The 10569-nt window shown below is 36.0% G+C and overlaps 1 long non-coding RNA gene across 1 annotated transcript; it reads right to left on the bottom strand.

Annotated features, from left to right (window-relative positions):
* Window positions 1-339: 339 nt before the first annotated feature.
* LOC126689081 (uncharacterized) lies at window positions 340-9611 on the bottom strand. The gene is made up of 4 exons (XR_007644418.1): window positions 9310-9611; window positions 2640-2704; window positions 1363-1421; window positions 340-792 (listed from the first exon to the last, which is right to left on the bottom strand). It is a non-coding gene; the product is annotated as an uncharacterized LOC126689081 (long non-coding RNA).
* Between the last annotated feature and the right edge of the window lie 958 nt (window positions 9612-10569).

Raw genomic sequence — 10569 nt, 5'->3', positions numbered from 1 at the left:
AAATTTACCAAAATATTCATCCCCCACTACTAAAAAATTCTATATTTTACCTTTATTTTATTAAAAGATAAATATTCATCCCACTACTAAAAAAAAAAGGTTAGAAAGAAACATAGTGCAATAGCATTTTCTACTAGTTATTAGTATATTCCTTTTCTTTAAACTCATAGGACAATTAAATATATAAAATATTTCTTAAAAAATTGCTATACATATACACAGGAATTAAATTTAGAGCTGCTGTATTTGGCGACCAAATCTAATAGTTTAGCATGTCAACAACAGAGACATTTGAATATGATAAATACAATTATACACGCTATAATTGACCCGCATGTCTTTCTCAAAATACTACCAAAATCTTTTTGAAGTATGACCATGCATTCTTTATAGAGATATCACTATCCATACAACACGAAAGTCTTGTGCAACAAAATGTGTTACCATCCTACATCAACATAATACGAATTACAAAAGACACAAATCTACAACTACTACTACTACAACTATGAAAAAATTGTTATTTGTAATTGTAGTAATGTAAGTTGGAAAATGCAAAGAAACTGAAGAGTAGCAAAGGATTTTAAAATGCTTTCCAGATTCTGATTTACATGTTTATAAGGATGAGCCATCGCTAACCCGATCAAAATAAAAAAGACTGCACTCAATGATTAATGCAGGTTATACATTTTTAAATGTATCCCCAAGAAAGTCTTCTTTGAACCCAAAAAAATTTGTAGCCTTAGGATCCCAGATGTTAACCTCTTTTTTCTTGTATGTAGCAGATACGAGCTGCACAAAAAGGGAGAAAAATAGAAGTGAAAAACATAATTTCATCCAATATACTTTACTATCAAGTCACAAAACTTCTTATATAAGCCAAAATATTCACATATATCCTCCATGTAGTGAAACGATCAGTCAATACATCTGGACCTATATTTAAGAAATCTCATCCATGGCAACTCTCACTACAAAAGTTATATCATCCCAGCAAGACCAAGTAAATATAACTTTCTCTATAAAATGGATATATCCCATGAACTAGCAATTTATGAAAAGGTATACTGAAGTTATAAATGTGCCAGAAGGCATAATAATTAAAACAAGAACAATTAGCTCCCACTACCAAAACCTATAGAAAAATTACCACCGCACACCCTTGGTGCGATGGTCACTCCACAAGTATAAGTGCTTGTAGGGCGTGGGGAATAAGGGTCGAGGTTCAAGTCTTCAGGAGGGAATTTCACACACATATACACTTAGATTAGGCTAGAGTAGAATTCTATCTTGTATAAAAAAAAATAATAATAAATAAAAATAAAAATAAAAATAAATTACACAAACAACAGAAAAATTTACCTTAAAATAGCTTCCTTTCACCTAATACTCATCATTTTCTTCATTCATTGAATCCATATCTAAAATGTAAAGGAAAACAAAACCACCAACAATTAAAAAAAAAAAAAAAAACTCAGCATTTTGAACCATTCTAAAACTTGACCACTCAAATAATGTGGCATAAAGAATTATAGTTTAAACAATGTTGCTTGTGCTGTGTTACAACTTACAAGTTCTTAATCTTACAAATAAATAATTATAGGTTAAATAGAAAATACCAAACAACATGTCAGTTAAACTTTAAAGACAAACCACCTGTCAGTTAAATTTGCAAAGAGCAATATATATATCTTATCAAACTCTTTAACACAAGAAGATCTTTGAAAGCATATGCCAAAGCTGATGCAAACAAATGATTTTAGAATACACAATGAGAAATGTTTTTGGTTGCAATAAAATTAATTTAAACTCATATCCAAGACTGCCATTAATAGAGAATATATGTCACACAACCAAACAAAAGTAATAATAATAATCCCAAAAGTATAGGAGCTACTGCATATATGAAGCTTAGTGTTGACTGCATCTTTCCATTCATCCCCCCTCTAAAAAAAAAAAACAGAAAAGTTGTTTGTTAATGATATATATCTAAACTTGGAGTATGTTTCACTGCTTTACTTTAATCATATTAATTGCTGAGGAAGGAACAGAGAGGAAACTTATTTAAAATCAATATTTGATTGAAGATGCTACATAGCCAAACTTAGATCCAGCTCAAAGAGCAACTTATTAGTGGACTTATATATTTAAATATAGTAGTTACATAGACTAGTAATGCTTCAATTACAATTAAGGGAATACAAATTGTTCTATAGAGCCATAAGTAACACTTGAATGCATATATAATTTTTATGATGTCTTTAATTTTACAATGCTATTAAATGGGATGTGATTCATGTGAAGGCTGAACAGGAATGAACTCACTTGAGAAGGCTACATCCATATTGTACAACAGGAGACAAACCATCCAAGGGAAAAAGGAAAGCAAAAGAAAGAAAGAGGTTGAATGCAATCAATCTAATGTGATCCATGCTCCATTACAAAACCAGAGAAATCCTCATATGTAGCATTCATTAAAAACTTGGAAAGGAAAGAACATTTAATAAGAAAGTAGCACATGTATGCACCTTTGATTTCTCACACACAGTAGCATTTGAAAACCAAGTAACCTTTCCCTTTGAAGACTCACAACATTCAAATATATACAAATAGTCTTTAAAGTTTACAAAAATGAGTACCTTGAAGTCAGTCAAATATGGGACTACATAATTAGGCAGCTTTTCATTCACCACAACATATCCACCTACATCAATATTCCAAATGAATTACAAATGAAGAAAACGAAGTACTTAACGTAGCATAAGCGTTCTTTCTACTTTGCAGTATTTCAACACACAAAGATATCTTCAAAGGCCATAGAAACAAATGAATTTTTGCAGCATAATACTTATGTTGGGACTTGGGATAAAAGGCTAAATGTTCAACAACAGTCAAACCCAACTAAACATTAACTGAAATTCAATCACCCTATTTTAAATTCCTTAGAAGAAAAAAAAAGTGCAAAAAATAAAAGAAATTTCCACTATTGCTTCTCACACTTGAATGTCATTTCCACATTTTCTAATAATGAAAAGATTCAAATATACAATTATACCAAACACCATTAGAAAAAAGAACATATAAACTGTAAGGTTGAATTTATTCAACCATCTAATTGGCTTTATTCCGTACCAAATTTGCTTGTAATTCAGCATTTAGTAACCCTGTATTTAGGTGGGTTTGTTGTAAGGGTAGTGAGTGAGATAGAGTGAAGTTTGCTCAAGAGTGTGCAAGAAAACAGAGACTCGCGGCTGGGACTCGCGGGTGGACTCGCGGCTGCAAGCCGCCAGAAGCTGCATACGTGCCAAGCATGCTGGAAGATGAACAGTCATGCTAGCTGGAGCATTACAGGACAACTAGCCATACGGTTAATTCGCGACTGGATCTCACGACTCGGTCAAGCCGCGAGGTCAAGCCGCGAGCCACCCCTGTTTTGTAAAACCTAACGTTTCACATTCCTCTCCCACTCCAGTATAAATACCCCTTTAACCCACAATTGAAAGAGAGCTTCCAGAGAGAATTTTGAGAGAGAAACCCTAAAGAAAAAACCAGATTGCTTCACCCACAATCTCAACCTTAGAGTCTCTTCAAATTCCTCAACTCTCTCCCTCTCCATTGTCAAATCCTTGAGAGGCATTATACCAAACCTGGTTCTCACCATCATCATCACTGTGAGACAGTCATTTGGATTTCTGGGAAGCAGTTAGGAAAGAGCCAATCTTCATTGGTTGATGCTACGGTCTAGTAGCGGAATCCGAGAAGCTAGAAAAGAAAAAGGTTCGGCGCAACCTCGTTGGAGCAAGAAGCTTGGAGGGCTTAGGTGCACTGGGTAGATTAGGCTTGGAGGGTCTATTGCTGTCCTTGTATCCCAACTGTATTTTCTAGTGGATTGATTACCGCTTGGAGGGCGGCGGAGAGGTTTTTCGCCGAGGACTTCGGTTTCCTCTTCGATAACACATCGCGTGTTGTCTTTGTGTTTGCATCTTCCTTCCTCTCTATCTTTGCCTTTATATTTATCTGCTGTGGATTTTATTTTGTTATGGCTTAGATAGTTTATAACTAATTTCATATTATAGCATATGTTAAGTTTCCGCACACTAGTTGTTTGACATATTGCTTGTATTGGTTAAGTTGTAATTTGGGGGTCTAAACGTTCAAAAGTGTTTTTATACACGTTTTTGAACTTTCAATTGGTATCAGAGCGGGTACATTTGTTGTGGTTTAAATACCTAAGTGTGATCCTTGACCCCTTGTGTTTATTTGCCATGGATTGTGCTTTGTATGTCTCTTTGCATGATTTGGTTGGTGATGAATGTAACATGCCACGTGTTTGTGAAAATGCCTCTATGAGTGTTAATCCTCATAAGTGTGATGACATGTTATTTGAATCTATGGGTGTTGCTGACAAACTCTTGAAGAAAAATGCTAAGAAGTTTCAAAAGAATTTAAGCAAGTTATTTTGTGAAAATGACGATTTGATTGCTAAGCTCAATGAATCCAACAAATTGGTTGAGAAATATAAAAAACTTGCTGAAAATTCTCTTGAAAAGCTAAAAGAGTTTGAATGTTTGAATATGGACTTGGATGCTAAACTTGTTTTGTCCAACAAACTTGTTGATGAGTTAAAATGTGATAATGAATCTCTTAAGATGCATGCCAAGTGTTTGATTGCTGAACCCATTGATAAAATGGATGATAATATGTGTTGCAATCATGTTGTGGTACCCGATCTTGTGCCTAATGTGTATTCTATCTTTAAGGACAAATCGTGTACGTTCCTCCACATAAAAGAAATCAAAATGTGGAGAGAAAGGCTGTTAAGTCAAAGCCTCTGTTTAGGTCTCAACCTAAGGCTTTGGATGGATCTAAGTTTGTTCCAACTTGCCACCATTGTGGTGTGATTGGTCATATAAGACCTCAATGTCATAAGTTGAAGAGGGAACAAAACCATATTGCTAGATCCCTTCCCAAAAGACCTAGTGGACCTAAACACATTGTGTGTCACCATTGTGGTGCCTTTGGTCATTTAAGACCTCAATGCTCTAAGTTTCATGCTTTTAAAAGAATCAAAAGAAAAGAAAAACTTGAGCTTCTTGGAAGTTGTGCTAAAAAGGATAAACCGGATTTGAGTGATAATAGCATGTTGTTAAAGAAAGTGTTTAATGCTCTTAACTCCTTGTCTATATGCATCTCCGGTTCTCATTCTTCCAACCCTCGTCTCACTTCTCATGAGACACTCATTCCAAACAATTGTTCTATTTGGATGAGGAAGGGTTCCTATGGTTGAGCTTTTGCTCCTTTGGTCCTTGATCTAATTCTTTCGATCTTTGTAGGACCCTTCATGCATTAGATGCTTCATTGTCATGCATTTATGCATCATGCATATCTTTATATGCATTGTTTTGTTTTTGTTTTGATCTTACTTTTATGTCTTTGGTTTGTGTGTGTAAAAATCCAAAACCACATAAAAAGTAGAAAATCAAAAAGTTTGATCGACGTTGTTGAGTTTTGTCTCAAAACTTGTTTTGCCTTGTACCTTTGTGCTAATGACTTTGTGCATTTACGAGCGTAACTTGTTCCTATGCACTCTTATCACTGTGGGAGAAATCTTGAAATCTATGTGATTGTTGTAAATAGATCTTCAAACTTGTCATGAATGATTAGTGAATGGTTATGTTGATCTTGAAACTTGCATAGACTTGTGTCTATATATCTTCCCACTCTTTATTTTTGTTTTTGCTAAGAAGAGCTCACCATATGTAAATCTCCAAATGAAAAGAGATATTGAGCTGCAAAAGCCTGTCGCACATTCTAGTATTCGACTAGGAAAAAGGGTAAGCGACCTTATATTAAAGAGAATGTTTATTCAAAAAGCCAAAGGCTTGTTCATTAAAGTGAAATATCAAATATCACTCTCACAATGAGAGGTGATTGTCTCAAGAGATCAAAATGATCAAATGTTATGGAGTCAAATGTAAAGCTCCAAGATATGTTATTAAGTTTTGTAGGAGGTCATATATACATATTTCTATAATTGAGATGGATCACTTGATCTAGTGCTAATTGTGTATGCCTTGGTTGAATTGATCATTGAAGCTTCACATTAGACTAAGGACTATCTCATTGTTGATATCCACACACAACACACAAGTTTATGTTCAATAAATGCCATATTCATTTGTGTGATTGTACTTGATGAAATGTGTTTTCACATGCTCAATCTTTGTTAATTCAAGCGCAAAAAGATTTTTGAGTGTTTTAGGTGTTTTTGGAAAGTATTTTGTTAAAAAATCTGAAATTTTTCAAGAAACCCAGTTTTGCCCTGTTTTGGCGACTCAGTCGCGGGTAAGTCATGTCGCGAGACTCAGTCGCGTCTTCGCGGGTCATTTTGGCAACTTGTTCGCGAGTGGAAGGTCCAGTCGCGAGGGTTACTCAGAGATTTTGGCGGCTCAGCTCGCGACTCTCTCGCGGGTAGACCTTCCAGTCGCGAAAAACACTTAGAAAAATTTTCAATCTTTTGTCTTTGAGTGTTTTGGCGGCTTGAACTGGCGACTTTGTGGCGACTCACTCAGTCGCGAAAATCGCATGTTTTGCATATTGAGGTTTTTTTTTTTTTTCAAAGTTGTTTTCAAAAAAATTTTCATTTTTCCATCATGCATCATTAGCATTGTTCATTCCTTCATCTTTTGCCTTCGTTTCTTCTTGACCCTTTGTCTATTCCTGACAAAAAGGGGGAGAGTATACTCTAGAGTATGTTTCGGAGTATTTTGTCATTTCTATGTGACTCTTGTGCACATCCTTAGGGGGAGAAATTCTATTTCTCATGCACATTTGTAGGGGGAGAGAAATTCCATAGGGGAGATGCATATACCAAGGGGGAGAAGACATTGTGTTAACTAGAAAACCTTGTTCTGTTTGTTTTCTTGTTGGCTTTATGGTGCTTTGTGTTATGCTTTGGTGTTCTCATTGCATCATGTTTGTGCTTTGGACATGCATATATCCCTATGTGATTATGCTTCATTGAATGCATGTTCAGATGATCATTTGCTTTGCTATGTGATCATTGTAATCATTTCTATACTTGTTATATTATACTTGTCATTTATTACTTGCTTTACCTTGAGGGTCTAATGTGTTTTGTACAAGTGTTTCAGGGTACAAGTATATATATGTTCCAAATGCATCACAGCTTCTCATCACTTTGAAGGGGAGAAATTTTAAGCACTTTTAGTTTATATTTTTTAAGTTTTTATTCAATATAATGTGTTTGTACCCATGTGCTTTTGTAAGCTTTTAGGGTTAATGTTTTATGCATAGTTTGTAGGCTTTATGGTATGTACCTTGCTTAGTGCAGCCTTTATACTATGTTGAAATCAGTATTTTAATCTAAATGTTCTGCATTTTGGTTTATGTACTGTCACTCTTGTGCCCTTGTAGGATTGTTCCTAGATGCATATGCCTTGTGTGTTATGCATTGGTTGAGTGTTGAGCATACAAGTGTCTTGCCTTGTGCTTGTTAACTTGTATGTTCTTGTGTTCATTCCAAGTGTGAATGAGCACTGTGATCACTACCTTGTGGTGTTCACTTGGTTGATCAAGCCATGGTTTGTTTATTAACTCCATCTTTGCTTGATCTCATATTTGCCTGTTTCATATGCATTTATAATTTTCTGCTTACAATGATCATGGTGTATTGTTGTGTTTCAGGAGTATTATGTTCATATGATTCAAGTGCTTCACAGCTTCTAGAGTTAGGTGTGAGTGAGTTTTGTTCAACTGTTCCCAACTCACATGTTAAGTCTAGAGTCTGTTTTAGGGTTTTGTCACGGAATAGCCAAAGGGGGAGATTGTAAGGTTGAATTTATTCAACCATCTAATTGGCTTTATTCCGTGCCAAATTTGCTTGTAATTCAGCATTTAGTAACCCTGTATTTAGGTGGGTTTGTTGTAAAGGTAGTGAGTGAGATAGAGTGAAGTTTGCTCAAGAGTGTGCAAGAAAACAGAGACTCGCGGCTGGGACTCGCGGGTGGACTCGCGGCTGCAAGCCGCCAGAAGCTGCACACGTGCCAAGCATGCTGGAAGATGAACAGTCATGCTAGCTAGAGCACTACAGGACAAAACAGGACAACTGGCCATACGGTTAACTCGCGACTGGATCTCGCGACTCGGTCAAGCCGCGAGGTCAAGCCGCGAGCCACCCCTGTTTTGTAAAACCTGACGTTTCACATTCCTCTCCCACTCCAGTATAAATACCCCTTTAACCCACGATTGAAAGAGAGCTTCCAAAGAGAATTTTGAGAGAGAAACCCTAAAGAAAAAACCAGATTGCTTCACCCACAATCTCAACCTTAGAGTCTCTTCAAATTCCTCAACTCTCTCCCTCTCCATTGTTAAATCCTTGAGAGGCATTATACCAAACCTGGTTCTCACCATCATCATCACTGTGAGACAGTCGTTTGGATTTCTGGGAAGCAGTTAGGAAGGAGCCAATCTTCATTGGTTGATGCTACGGTCTAGTAGCGGAATCCGGGAAGCTAGAAAAGAAAAAGGTTCGGCGCAACCTCGTTGGAGCAAGAAGCTTGGAGGGCTTAGGTGCACTGGGTAGATTAGGCTTGGAGGGTCTATTGCTGTCCTTGTATCCCAACTGTATTTTCTAGTGGATTGATTACCGCTTGGAGGGCGGCGGAGAGGTTTTTCACCGAGGACTTCGGTTTCCTCTTCGATAACACATCGCGTGTTGTCTTTGTGTTTGCATCTTCCTTCCTCTCTATCTTTGCCTTTATATTTATCTGCTGTGGATTTTATTTTGTTATGGCTTAGATAGTTTATAACCAATTTCATATTATAGCATATGTTAAGTTTCCGCACACTAGTTGTTTGACATATTGCTTGTATTGGTTAAGTTGTAATTTGGGGGTCTAAACGTTCAAAAGTGTTTTTATACACGTTTTTGAACTTTCATAAACAACTCAAAATGCCTACATAAAACCCAGGTGGCAAACACGTTTACTTAGTGATTCAAAGAAAACCCATCACCCCCATTAAGCTTTAAACCCTTTTCTTTCATTTACTTTGCAGAACATGTTAGTATTACTATATTCTTAATCCAGTACCCTTCGAAATGCAAATACTAACTACTTTCACAGATTTAAATTACCAAAAATAAGTTCAGGCAATCGAAATTAGAAAAGATAAAATCAAACAAAATTAGAAGATGTAAACTGTTTGGTAACGGAGAAAACGAAGGAAAGCAAAAGAAGACTTTTGAGTAACTAAAGAGAGGAACCAAATCTGAGATTCGAAGCTTACCAATGAGAGCTGGAGTGACCAGAAAGAGATAGCGTGAATATTCCGGCAAACAACTCAGAAATCTGCTGAAGCTTTGAAGAGTTTTGATGTGATTGGAAGCCGAGAAAATGAGGGAAAATGAAAACCCTCATGAAACCTAAGGGCTGGGTTTTTTTTTTTGGGAAGGGCTGGGTTGAATTTGGGTTGTATTGATTTTGGGTTGAATGGGTTTTTAGTTAAAACCCAATAATTATTGGGTCTAATGTCCATTTAACCAAACTAATAATTGGGTGGGTTTGGGTTTAATTAGAGTAGGTGGGTTTGGGTGGACAAATGGGTTTGGGCTTATTTTGCCACCCTTAACCGATATCAATCAAATCCAAGACTTAAACATTGGCAAGCTGTAAAGCATATTCTCAAGTATCTAAGGAGAACAAGAGACTATATGCTTGTTTACCATAGTGAGGATTTGATTCCCATTGGTTATACAGATTCAGATTTTCAATCAGATCTTGATTTCAGAAAGTCCACTTCAAGTAGCGTGTTCATCTTGGGAGGTGGAGTCGTAAGTTGGAAGAGTGTTAAGCGATCTTGTATTGCTGACGCCACCATGGAAGTTGAATATATTGCTACTTATGAAGCGGCAAAGGAAGCTATTTGACTCAAGAAATTCCTTTCTAATCTTGGTGTTGTGAGAATTGAGTAAGTTCCTATCACATTGCTTTGCAACAATAGTGGAGCGGTTGCACAATCCAAAGATCCAAGGAATCACAAGAAAGGAAAGCACATAAAAAAAAAAAAAAAGTATCACATCATTCGAGACATTGTTACTCGGGGAGATGTAGTAGTAGCAAAGATTGATAGTGCAAAGTAATCTAGCAGATCCCTTTACCAAAGCCTTGCTCCAAAGGAATTTTAAGTCACATTTGGAGGGAATGGGAGTTAGATTAGTGCACAATAGTTTTTAGGGCGAATGAGAGATTGTTAGGATATATGCCCTTTAAATCCTATTGTATGATGCTATATATGACATTATGTATGATATTAAGTTATGATTAATAAAGTTGTTTTATTATTATCTAAAATAATGGTAACATGAATATTTGGACATTATCACATAGTCCATGAGATGCATAGTGTGTGATTTATGTGATTTAGTCACAAAAGATATAAATCACAAATTTTTTGTAAATTCAGAATTTTAGTTCATAGTCGGTGATGAAATTGGGCATTTCATTTGTGAAGACTATAACATATCAATTAAGATAATTTGTCTTGATC

Source organism: Quercus robur, chromosome 1 (genome assembly GCF_932294415.1).
Source record: "Quercus robur chromosome 1, dhQueRobu3.1, whole genome shotgun sequence".
Lineage (NCBI taxonomy): Eukaryota > Viridiplantae > Streptophyta > Magnoliopsida > Fagales > Fagaceae > Quercus > Quercus robur.
The sequence above is the reverse complement of the archived record's forward strand: the minus strand, read 5'-3'. Positions and strand labels throughout refer to the sequence as shown.